The sequence below is a fragment of the Echiichthys vipera genome (assembly GCF_963691815.1).
Source record: "Echiichthys vipera genome assembly, chromosome: 5".
In the NCBI taxonomy this organism is placed as follows: Eukaryota; Metazoa; Chordata; class Actinopteri; order Perciformes; family Trachinidae; genus Echiichthys; species Echiichthys vipera.
The window spans coordinates 35,241,353-35,254,528 of record NC_139830.1 but is presented as its reverse complement, the minus strand read 5'-3'; positions in this window follow the sequence as shown (position 1 = coordinate 35,254,528).

Genomic DNA, 13,176 nt, shown 5'->3' with positions numbered 1-13,176 from the left:
ATAAATAATATGGGGTTGATTTCACTTTTCTATTGCATTTTGCCTATTTACACATGAAATGTCATTTCCAGCCTTGAGAAGCTGTCAAACGCTTCAAAACCTCATTCACAGCCTTTTCAGGCTCTGAAACTCTTAAAACCATGTTCGCAAGGAAGAGACTGTAACTTGGGTTTAGAAGCTTTCCAATACAAATTTCACAGTCATATATGTGCGAAGGAGCCTAGCGATGAATAATATGTGGTTGATTTCACTTTTCTATTGCATTTGGCCTGTTTACACATGAAATGTCATTTCCAGCCTTAAGAAGCTGTTAAACGCTTCAAAACCCTCATTTACAGCCTTTTCAGGCTCTGAAACGCTTAAAACCCCGTTCGCATGGAAGACACTGTAACTTCAGTTTAGAAGCTTTCCAATACAAATCTCACAGTAATATATTTGCGAGGCAGCCTAACGATAAATAATATGTGGTTGATTTCACTTTTCTATTGCATTTGGCCTATTTACACATGAAATGTCCATTCCAGCCTTGAGAAGCTGTTAAACGCTTCAAAACCTCATTTACAGCCTTTTCAGGCTCTGAAACGCTTAAAAACACGTTCGCAAGGAAGATACTGTAACTTGGGTTTAGAAGCTTTCCAATACAAATTTCACAGTAATATATGTGCGAGGCAGCCTAGCGATGAATAATACGTGGTTGATTTCACTTTTCTATTGCATTTGGCCAAATTACACATGAAATCTCATTTCCAGCCTTAAGAAGCTGTTAAATGCTTCAAAACCTCATTTACAGCCTTTTTCAGGCTCTGAAACGTTTCAAACCACGTTCGCATGGAAGAGACTGTAAATTCGATTCAGAAGCTTTCCAATACAAATCTTTCAGTAATATATGTGCAAGGCAGCATAACGATGAATAATATGTGGTTGATTTCACTTTTCTATTGCATTTGGCCTATTTACACATGAAATGTCATTTCCAGCCTTGAAAAGCTGTTAAACGCTTTAAAACCCTCATTCACAGCCTTTTCAGGCTCTGAAACGCTTAAAACCACGTTCGCATGGAAGAGACTGTAACTTCCGTTTAGAAGCTTTCCTATACAAATCTCACAGTAATATATGTGCGAAGCAGCCTAACGATGAATAATATGTGGTTGATTTCACTTTTCTATTGCATTTGGCCTATTTACACATGAAATGTCATTTCCAGCCTTGAGAAGCTGTTAAATGCTTCAAAACGTCATTTACAGCCTTTTCAGGCTCTAAAACGCTTAAAACCACGTTCGCAAGGAAGAGACTGTAAATTGGGTTTAGAAGCTTTCCAATACAAATTTCACAGTAATATATGTGCGAGGCAGCCTAACGATAAATAATATGGGGTTGATTTCACTTTTCTATTGCATTTGGCCTATTTACACATGAAATGTCATTTCCAGCCTTGAGAAGCTGTTAAACGCTTCAAAACCTCATTTACAGCCTTTTCAGGCTCTGAAACGCTTAAAACCACGTTCACAAGGAAGAGACTGTAACTTGGGTTTAGAAGCTTTCCAATACAAATTTCACAGTAATATATGTGCGAGGCAGCCTAGCAAAGAATAATATGTGGTTGATTTCACTTTTCTATTGCATTTGGCCTGTTTACACATGAAATGTCATTTCCAGCCTTAAGAAGCTGTTAAACGCTTCAAAACCCTCATTTACAGCCTTTTCAGGCTCTGAAACGCTTAAAACCATGTTCGCATGGAAGACACTATAACTTCAGTTTAGAAGCTTTCCAATACAAATCTCACAGTAATATATTGGCGAGGCAGCCTAACGATAAATAATATGTGGTTGATTTCACTTTTCTATTGCATCTGGCCTATTTACACATGAAATGTCATTTCCAGCCTTGAGAAACTGTTAAACGCTTCAAAACCTCATTTACAGCCTTTTCAGGCTCTGAAACGCTTCAAACCACGTTCGCAAGGAAGAGACTGTAACTTGGGTTTAGAAGCTTTCCAATACAAATTTCACAGTAATATATGTGCGAGGCAGCCTAACAATAAATAATAAGTGGTTGATTTTACTTTTCTATTGCATTTGGCCTATTTACACATGAAATGTCAATTCCAGCCTTGAGAAGCTGTTAAACGCTTCAAAACCTCATTTACAGCCTTTTCAGGCTCTGAAACGCTTCAAACCACGTTCGCAAGGAAGAGACTGTAACTTCCGTTTAGAAGCTTTCCTATACAAATCTCACAGTAATATATGTGCGAGGCAGCCTAACGATGAATAATATGTCGTTGATTTAACTTTTCTATTGCATTTTGCTTATTCACACATGAAATTTCATTTCCAGCCCATAGAAGCTGTTAAACCCTTTAAAACCTCATTTACAGCCTTTTTCAGGCTCTGAAACGTTTCAAACCACGTTCGCATGGAAGAGACTGTAAATTCGATTCAGAAGCTTTCCAATACAAATCTTTCAGTAATATATGTGCAAGGCAGCATAACGATGAATAATATGTGGTTGATTTCACTTTTCTATTGCATTTGGCCTATTTACACATGAAATGTCATTTCCAGCCTTGAAAAGCTGTTAAACGCTTTAAAACCCTCATTCACAGCCTTTTCAGGCTCTGAAACGCTTAAAACCACGTTCGCATGGAAGAGACTGTAACTTCCGTTTAGAAGCTTTCCTATACAAATCTCACAGTAATATATGTGCGAAGCAGCCTAACGATGAATAATATGTGGTTGATTTCACTTTTCTATTGCATTTGGCCTATTTACACATGAAATGTCATTTCCAGCCTTGAGAAGCTGTTAAATGCTTCAAAACGTCATTTACAGCCTTTTCAGGCTCTAAAACGCTTAAAACCACGTTCGCAAGGAAGAGACTGTAAATTGGGTTTAGAAGCTTTCCAATACAAATTTCACAGTAATATATGTGCGAGGCAGCCTAACGATAAATAATATGGGGTTGATTTCACTTTTCTATTGCATTTGGCCTATTTACACATGAAATGTCATTTCCAGCCTTGAGAAGCTGTTAAACGCTTCAAAACCTCATTTACAGCCTTTTCAGGCTCTGAAACGCTTAAAACCACGTTCACAAGGAAGAGACTGTAACTTGGGTTTAGAAGCTTTCCAATACAAATTTCACAGTAATATATGTGCGAGGCAGCCTAGCAAAGAATAATATGTGGTTGATTTCACTTTTCTATTGCATTTGGCCTGTTTACACATGAAATGTCATTTCCAGCCTTAAGAAGCTGTTAAACGCTTCAAAACCCTCATTTACAGCCTTTTCAGGCTCTGAAACGCTTAAAACCATGTTCGCATGGAAGACACTATAACTTCAGTTTAGAAGCTTTCCAATACAAATCTCACAGTAATATATTGGCGAGGCAGCCTAACGATAAATAATATGTGGTTGATTTCACTTTTCTATTGCATCTGGCCTATTTACACATGAAATGTCATTTCCAGCCTTGAGAAACTGTTAAACGCTTCAAAACCTCATTTACAGCCTTTTCAGGCTCTGAAACGCTTCAAACCACGTTCGCAAGGAAGAGACTGTAACTTGGGTTTAGAAGCTTTCCAATACAAATTTCACAGTAATATATGTGCGAGGCAGCCTAACAATAAATAATAAGTGGTTGATTTTACTTTTCTATTGCATTTGGCCTATTTACACATGAAATGTCAATTCCAGCCTTGAGAAGCTGTTAAACATTCAAAACCTCATTTACAGCCTTTTCAGGCTCTGAAACGCTTCAAACCACGTTCGCAAGGAAGAGACTGTAACTTCCGTTTAGAAGCTTTCCTATACAAATCTCACAGTAATATATGTGCGAGGCAGCCTAACGATGAATAATATGTCGTTGATTTAACTTTTCTATTGCATTTTGCTTATTCACACATGAAATTTCATTTCCAGCCCATAGAAGCTGTTAAACCCTTTAAAACCTCATTTATAGCTTTTTCAGGCTCTGAAACGCTTAAAACCACGTTTGCATGGAAGAGACTGTAACTTCGGTTTAGAAGCTTTCCAATGCAAATCTCACAGTAATATATGTGCGAGGCAGCCTAACGATGAATAATATGTGGTTGATTTAACTTTTCCATTGCATTTGGCCTGTTAACACATGAAATGTCATTTCCAGCTTTGAGAAGCTGTTAAATGCTTCAAAACCTCATTTACAGCCTTTTCAGGCTCTGAAACGCTTAAAACCATGTTCGCATGGAAGAGACTCTAAATTCCATTTAGAAGCTTTTCAAAACCAATCTAACAGTTATATATGTGCGAAGCAGCCTAACGATGAATAATATGTGGTTGATTTCACTTTTCTATTGCATTTGGCCTATTAACACATGAAATATCATTTCCAGCCTTGAGAAGCGGTTAAACGCTTCAAAACCTCATTTACAGCCTTTTCAGGCTCTGAAACGCTTAAAACCATGTTCGCATGGAAGAGACTCTAACTTCGGTTTAGAAGCTTTCCAATACAAATCTCACAGTAATATATGTGCGAGGCAGCCTAACAATAAATAATTTGGTGTTGATTTCACTTTTCTATTGCATTTGGCCTTTTTACACATGAAATGTCATTTCCAGCCTTGAGAAGCTGTTAAACGCTTTAAAACACTCATTTACAGACTTTTCAGGCTCTGAAACGCTTAAAACCACGTTTGCATGGAAGAGACTGTAAATTTGGTTCAAAAGCTTTCCAATACAAATCTCACAGCAATATATGTGCGAGGCAGCCTAACAATAAATAATTTGGTGTTGATTTCACTTTTCTATTGCATTTGGCCTTTTTACACATAAAATGTCATTTCCAGCCTTGAGAAGCTGTTAAACGCTTCAAAACATCATTTACAGCCTTTTCAGGCTCTTAAACGCTTAAAACCCTGTCGCATGGAAGAGACTGTAACTTCGGTTTAGAAGCTTTTCAATACAAATCTCACAGTAATATATGTGCGAGGCAGCCTAGCGATGAATAATACAGTATGTGGTCGATTTCACTTTTCTATTGCATTTGGCCTATTTACACATGAAATGTCATTTCCAGCCTTAAGAAGCTGTTAAACGCTTCAAAACGTCATTTACAGCCTTTTCAGGCTCTGAAACGCTTAAAACCACGTTCGCATGGAAGACACTGTAACTTCAGTTTAGAAGCTTTCCAATACAAATTTCACAGTAATATATGTGCGAGGCAGCCTAACGGTAAATAATATGGGATTGATTTCACTTTTCTATTGCATTTGGCCTATTTACACATGAAATGTCATTTCCAGCCTTGAGAAGCTGTTAAACGCTTCAAAACCTCATTCACAGCCTTTTCAGGCTCTGAAACGCTTAAAACCATGTTCGCAAGGAAGAGACTGTAACTTGAGTTTAGAAGCTTTCCAATACAAATTTCACAGTAATATATGTGCGAAGGAGCCTAGCGATGAATAATATGTGGTTGATTCCACTTTTCTATTGCATTTGGCCTGTTTACACATGAAATGTCATTTCCAGCCTTAAGAAGCTGCTAAACGCTTCAAAACCCTCATTTACAGCCTTTTCAGGCTCAGAAACGCTTAAAACCATGTTTAAATTGAAGACATTGTAACTTCAGTTTAGAAGCTTTCCAATACAAATCTCACAGTAATATATTTGTGAGGCAGCCTAACGATAAATAATATGTGGTTGATTTCACTTTTCTATTGCATTTGGCCTATTAACACATGAAATATCATTTCCAGCCTTGAGAAGCTGTTAAACGCTTCAAAACCTCATTTACAGCCTTTTCAGGCTCTGAAACGCTTAAAACCACGTTCGCATGGAAGACACTGTAACTTCAGTTTAGAAGCTTTCCAATACAAATCTCACAGTAATATATGTGCGAGGCAGCCTAACAATAAATAATTTGGTGTTGATTTCACTTTTCTATTGCATTTGGCCTTTTTACACATGAAATGTCATTTCCAGCCTTGAGAAGCTGTTAAACGCTTTAAAACACTCATTTACAGACTTTTCAGGCTCTGAAACGCTTAAAACCACGTTTGCATGGAAGAGACTGTAAATTTGGTTCAGAAGCTTTCCAATACAAATCTCACAGTAATATATGTGCGAGGCAGCCTAACAATAAATAATTTGGTGTTGATTTCACTTTTCTATTGCATTTGGCCTTTTTACACATAAAATGTCATTTCCAGCCTTGAGAAGCTGTTAAACGCTTCAAAACATCATTTACAGCCTTTTCAGGCTCTTAAACGCTTAAAACCCTGTCGCATGGAAGAGACTGTAACTTCGGTTTAGAAGCTTTTCAATACAAATCTCACAGTAATATATGTGCGAGGCAGCCTAGCGATGAATAATATGTGGTTGATTTCACTTTTCTATTGCATTTGGCCTATTAACACATGAATAGTCATTTCCAGCCTTGAGAAGCGGTTAAACGTTTCAAAACCTCATTTACAGTCTTTCCAGGCTCTGAAACGCTTAAAACCATGTTCGCATGGAAGAGACTCTGACTTCGTTTTAGAAGCTTTCCAATACAAATCTCACAGTAATATATGTGCGAGGCAGCCTAACGATAAATAATAAGTGGTTGATTTCACTTTTCTATTGCATTTGGCCTTTTTACACATGAAATGTCATTTCCAGCCTTGAGAAGCTGTTAAACGCTTTAAAACACTCATTTACAGCCTTTTCAGGCTCTGAAACGCTTAAAACCACGTTTGCATGGAAGAGACTGTAACTTCGGTTTAGAAGCTTTTCAATACAAATCTCACAGTAATATATGTGCGAGGCAGCCTAGCGATGAATAATATGTGGTTGATTTCACTTTTCTATTGCATTTGGCCTATTAACACATGAATAGTCATTTCCAGCCTTGAGAAGCGGTTAAACGTTTCAAAACGTCATTTACAGTCTTTCCAGGCTCTGAAACGCTTAAAACCATGTTCGCATGGAAGAGACTCTGACTTCGTTTTAGAAGCTTTCCAATACAAATATCACAGTAATATATGTACGAGGCAGCCTAACGATGGATAATATGTGGTTGATTTCACTTTTCTATTGCATTTGGCCTATTTACACATGAAATGTCATTTCCAGCCTTAAGAAGCTGTTAAAACGCTTCAAAACCTCATTTACTGCCTTTTGAGGCTCAGAAACGCTTAAAACCACGTTCGCATGGAAGAGACTGTAACTTCGGTTTAGAAGCTTTCCAATACAAATCTCACAGTAATATATGTGCGAGGCAGCCTAACGATGAATAATATGTTGTTGATTTAACTTTTCTATTGCATTTGGCCTATTTACACATAAAATGTCATTTCCAGCCTTGAGAAGCTGTTAAATGCTTCAAAACGTCATTTATAGCCTTTTCAGGCTCTGAAATGCTTAAAACCACGTTCGCAAGGAAGAGACTGTAACTTGGGTTTAGAAGCTTTCCAATACAAATTTCACAGTAATATATGTGCGAGGCAGCCTAGCGATGAATAATATGTGGTCGATTTCACTTTTCTATTGCATTTGGCCTATTTACACATGAAATGTCATTTCCAGCCTTAAGAAGCTGTTAAACGCTTCAAAAACGTCATTTACAGCCTTTTCAGGCTCTGAAACTCTTAAAACCACGTTCGCAAGGAAGAGACTGTAACTTGGGTTTAGAAGCTTTCCAATACAAATTTCACAGTAATATATGTGCGAGGCAGCCTAACGATAAATAATATGGGGTTGATTTCACTTTTCTATTGCATTTTGCCTATTTACACATGAAATGTCATTTCCAGCCTTGAGAAGCTGTCAAACGCTTCAAAACCCCATTCACAGCCTTTTCAGGCTCTGAAACTCTTAAAACCATGTTCGCAAGGAAGAGACTGTAACTTGGGTTTAGAAGCTTTCCAATACAAATTTCACAGTAATATATGTGCGAAGGAGCCTAGCGATGAATAATATGTGGTTGATTTCACTTTTCTATTGCATTTGGCCTGTTTACACATGAAATGTCATTTCCAGCCTTAAGAAGCTGTTAAACGCTTCAAAACCCTCATTTACAGCCTTTTCAGTCTCTGAAACGCTTAAAACCACGTTCGCATGGAAGACACTGTAACTTCAGTTTAGATGCTTTCCAATACAAATCTCACAGTAATATATTTGCGAGGCAGCCTAATGATAAATAATATGTGGTTGATTTCACTTTTCTATTGCATTTGGCCTATTTACACATGAAATGTCATTTCCAGCCTTGAGAAGCTGTTAAACGCTTCAAAACCTCATTTACAGCCTTTCCAGGCTCTGAAACGCTTAAAACCATGTTCGCATGGAAGAGACTCTGACTTCGTTTTAGAAGCTTTCCAATACAAATATCACAGTAATATATGTACGAGGCAGCCTTACGATGGATAATATGTGGTTGATTTCACTTTTCTATTGCATTTGGCCTATTTACACATGAAATGTCATTTCCAGCCTTAAGAAGCTGTTAAAACGCTTCAAAACCTCATTTACAGCCTTTTGAGGCTCAGAAACGCTTAAAACCACGTTCGCATGGAAGAGACTGTAACTTCGGTTTAGAAGCTTTCCAATACAAATCTCACAGTAATATATGTGCGAGGCAGCCTAACGATGAATAATATGTTGTTGATTTAACTTTCCTATTGCATTTGGCCTATTTACACATAAAATGTCATTTCCAGCCTTGAGAAGCTGTTAAATGCTTCAAAACGTCATTTATAGCCTTTTCAGGCTCTGAAATGCTTAAAACCACGTTCGCAAGGAAGAGACTGTAACTTGGGTTTAGAAGCTTTCCAATACAAATTTCACAGTAATATATGTGCGAGGCAGCCTAGCGATGAATAATACATGCTTGATTTCACTTTTCTATTGCATTTGGCCTATTTACACAAGAAATGTCATTTCCAGCTTTAAGAAGCTGTTAAATGCTTCAAAACCTCATTTACAGCCTTTTCAGGCTCTGAAACGTTTAAAACCACGTTCGCATGGAAGAGACTGTAACTTCCGTTTAGAAGCTTTCCTATACAAATCTCACAGTAATATATGTGCGAGGCAGCCTAACGATGAATAATATGTTGTTGATTTAACTTTTCTATTGCATTTTGCTTATTCACACATGAAATTTCATTTCCAGCCCATAGAAGCTGTTAAACCCTTTAAAACCTCATTTATAGCTTTTTCAGGCTCTGAAACGCTTAAAACCACGTTTGCATGGAAGAGACTGTAACTTCGGTTTAGAAGCTTTCCAATGCAAATCTCACAGTAATATATGTGCGAGGCAGCCTAACGATGAATAATATGTGGTTGATTTAACTTTTCCATTGCATTTGGCCTGTTAACACATGAAATGTCATTTCCAGCCTTGAGAAGCTGTTAAATGCTTCAAAACCTCATTTACAGCCTTTTCAGGCTCTGAAACGCTTAAAACCATGTTCGCATGGAAGAGACTCTAAATTCCATTTAGAAGCTTTTCAAAACCAATCTGACAGTTATATATGTGCGAAGCAGCCTAACGATGAATAATATGTGGTTGATTTCACTTTTCTATTGCATTTGGCCTATTTACACATGAAATGTAATTTCCAGCTTTAAGAAGCTGTTAAACGCTTCAAAACCTCATTTACAGCCTTTTCAGGCTCTGAAACGCTTAAAACCACGTTCGCATGGAAGACACTGTAACTTCAGTTTAGAAGCCTTCCAATACAAATCTCACAGTAATATATGTGCGAGGCAGCCTAACAATAAATAATTTGGTGTTGATTTCACTTTTCTATTGCATTTGGCCTTTTTACACATAAAATGTCATTTCCAGCCTTGAGAAGCTGTTAAACGCTTCAAAACATCATTTACAGCCTTTTCAGGCTCTTAAACGCTTAAAACCCTGTCGCATGGAAGAGACTGTAACTTCGGTTTAGAAGCTTTTCAATACAAATCTCACAGTAATATATGTGCGAGGCAGCCTAGCGATGAATAATATGTGGTTGATTTCACTCTTCTATTGCATTTGGCCTATTACCCCATGAATAGTCATTTCCAGCCTTGAGAAGCAGTTAAACGCTTCAAAACCTCATTTACAGTCTTTCCAGGCTCTGAAACGCTTAAAACCATGTTCGCATGGAAGAGACTCTGACTTCGTTTAAGAAGCTTTCCAATACAAATATCACAGTAATATATGTACGAGGCAGCCTAACGATGGATAATATGTGGTTGATTTCACTTTTCTATTGCATTTGGCCTATTTACACATGAAATGTCATTTCCAGCCTTAAGAAGCTGTTAAAACGCTTCAAAACCTCATTTACAGCCTTTTGAGCCTCAGAAACGCTTAAAACCACGTTCGCATGGAAGAGACTGTAACTTAGGTTTAGAAGCTTTCCAATACCAATCTCACAGTAATATATGTGCGAGGCAGCCTAACGATGAATAATATGTTGTTGATTTAACTTTTCTATTGCATTTGGCCTATTTACACATGAAATGTCATTTCCAGCCTTGAGAAGCTGTTAAATGCTTCAAAACGTCATTTATAGCCTTTTCAGGCTCTGAAATGCTTAAAACCACGTTCGCAAGGAAGAGACTGTAACTTGGGTTTAGAAGCTTTCCAATACAAATTTCACAGTAATATATGTGCGAGGCAGCCTAGCGATGAATAATATGTGGTCGATTTCACTTTTCTATTGCATTTGGCCTATTTACAAATGAAATGTCATTTCCAGCCTTAAGAAGCTGTTAAACGCTTCAAAACGTCATTTACAGCCTTTTCAGGCTCTGAAACGCTTAAAACCACGTTCGCATGGAAGACACTGTAACTTCAGTTTAGAAGCTTTCCAATACAAATCTCACAGTAATATATGTGCGAGGCAACCTAACGATAAATATTATGGTGTTGATTTCACTTTTCTATTGCATTTGGCCTATTTACACATGAAATGTCATTTCCAGGCTTAAGAAGCTGTTAAACGCTTCAAAACCTCATTTACAGCCTTTTCAGGCTCTGAAACGCTTAAAACCATGATCGCATGGAAGAGACTGTAAATTCGGTTGAGAAGCTTTCCAATACAAATCTTTCAGTAATATATGTGTGAGGCAGCGTAACGATGAATAATATGTGGTTGATTTCACTTTTCTATTGCATTTGGCCTGTTTGCACATGAAATGTCATTTCCAGCCTTAAGAAGCTCTTAAACGCTTCAAAACCCTCATTTACAGCCTTTTCAGGCTCTGAAACGCTTAAAACCACTTTCGCATGGAAGACACTGTAACTTCAGTTTAGAAGCTTTCCAATACAAATCTCACAGTAATATATGTGCGAGGCAGCCTAACGATGAATAATATGTGGTTGATTTAACTTTTCCATTGCATTTGGCCTGTTAACACATGAAATGTCATTTCCAGCCTTGAGAAGCTGTTAAATGCTTCAAAACCTCATTTACAGCCTTTTCAGGCTCTGAAACGCTTAAAACCATGTTCGCATGGAAGAGACTCTAAATTCCATTTAGAAGTTTTTCAAAACCAATCTAACAGTTATATATGTGCGAAGCAGCCTAACGATGAATAATATGTGGTTGATTTCACTTTTCTATTGCATTTGGCCTATTTACACATGAAATGTAATTTCCAGCTTTAAGAAGCTGTTAAACGCTTCAAAACCTCATTTACAGCCTTTTCAGGCTCTGAAACGCTTAAAACCACGTTCGCATGGAAGACACTGTAACTTCAGTTTAGAAGCCTTCCAATACAAATCTCACAGTAATATATGTGCGAGGCAGCCTAACAATAAATAATTTGGTGTTGATTTCACTTTTCTATTGCATTTGGCCTTTTTACACATGAAATGTCATTTCCAGCCTTGAGAAGCTGTTAAACGCTTTAAAACACTCATTTACAGACTTTTCAGGCTCTGAAACGTTTAAAACTATGTTCGCATGGAAGAGACTGTAAATTCGATTCAGAAGCTTTCCAATACAAATCTTTCAGTAATATATGTGCAAGGCAGCGTAACGATGAATAATATGTGGTTGATTTCACTTTTCTATTGCATTTGGCCTATTTACACATGAAATGTCATTTCCAGCCTTGAGAAGCTGTTAAACGCTTCAAAACCTCATTTACAGCATTTTCAGGCTCTGAAACGCTTAAAACCACGTTCGCAAGGAAGAGACTGTAACTTGGGTTTAGAAGCTTTCCAATACAAATTTCACAGTAATATATGTGCGAGGCAGCCTAGCGATGAATAATATGTGGTTGATTTCACTTTTCTATTGCATTTGACCTGCTTACACATGAAATGTCATTTCCAGCCTTAAGAAGCTGTTAAACGCTTCAAAACCCTCATTTACAGCCTTTTCAGGCTCTGAAACGCTTAAAACCACGTTCGCATGGAAGACACTATAACTTCAGTTTAGAAGCTTTCCAATACAAATCTCACAGTAATATATTGGCGAGGCAGCCTAACGATAAATAATATGTGGTTGATTTCACTCTTCTATTGCATTTGGCCTATTACCCCATGAATAGTCATTTCCAGCCTTGAGAAGCAGTTAAACGCTTCAAAACCTCATTTACAGTCTTTCCAGGCTCTGAAACGCTTAAAACCATGTTCGCATGGAAGAGACTCTGACTTCGTTTAAGAAGCTTTCCAATACAAATATCACAGTAATATATGTACGAGGCAGCCTAACGATGGATAATATGTGGTTGATTTCACTTTTCTATTGCATTTGGCCTATTTACACATGAAATGTCATTTCCAGCCTTAAGAAGCTGTTAAAACGCTTCAAAACCTCATTTACAGCCTTTTGAGCCTCAGAAACGCTTAAAACCACGTTCGCATGGAAGAGACTGTAACTTAGGTTTAGAAGCTTTCCAATACCAATCTCACAGTAATATATGTGCGAGGCAGCCTAACGATGAATAATATGTTGTTGATTTAACTTTTCTATTGCATTTGGCCTATTTACACATGAAATGTCATTTCCAGCCTTGAGAAGCTGTTAAATGCTTCAAAACGTCATTTATAGCCTTTTCAGGCTCTGAAATGCTTAAAACCACGTTTGCAAGGAAGAGACTGTAACTTGGGTTTAGAAGCTTTCCAATACAAATTTCACAGTAATATATGTGCGAGGCAGCCTAGCGATGAATAATATGTGGTCGATTTCACTTTTCTATTGCATTTGGCCTAT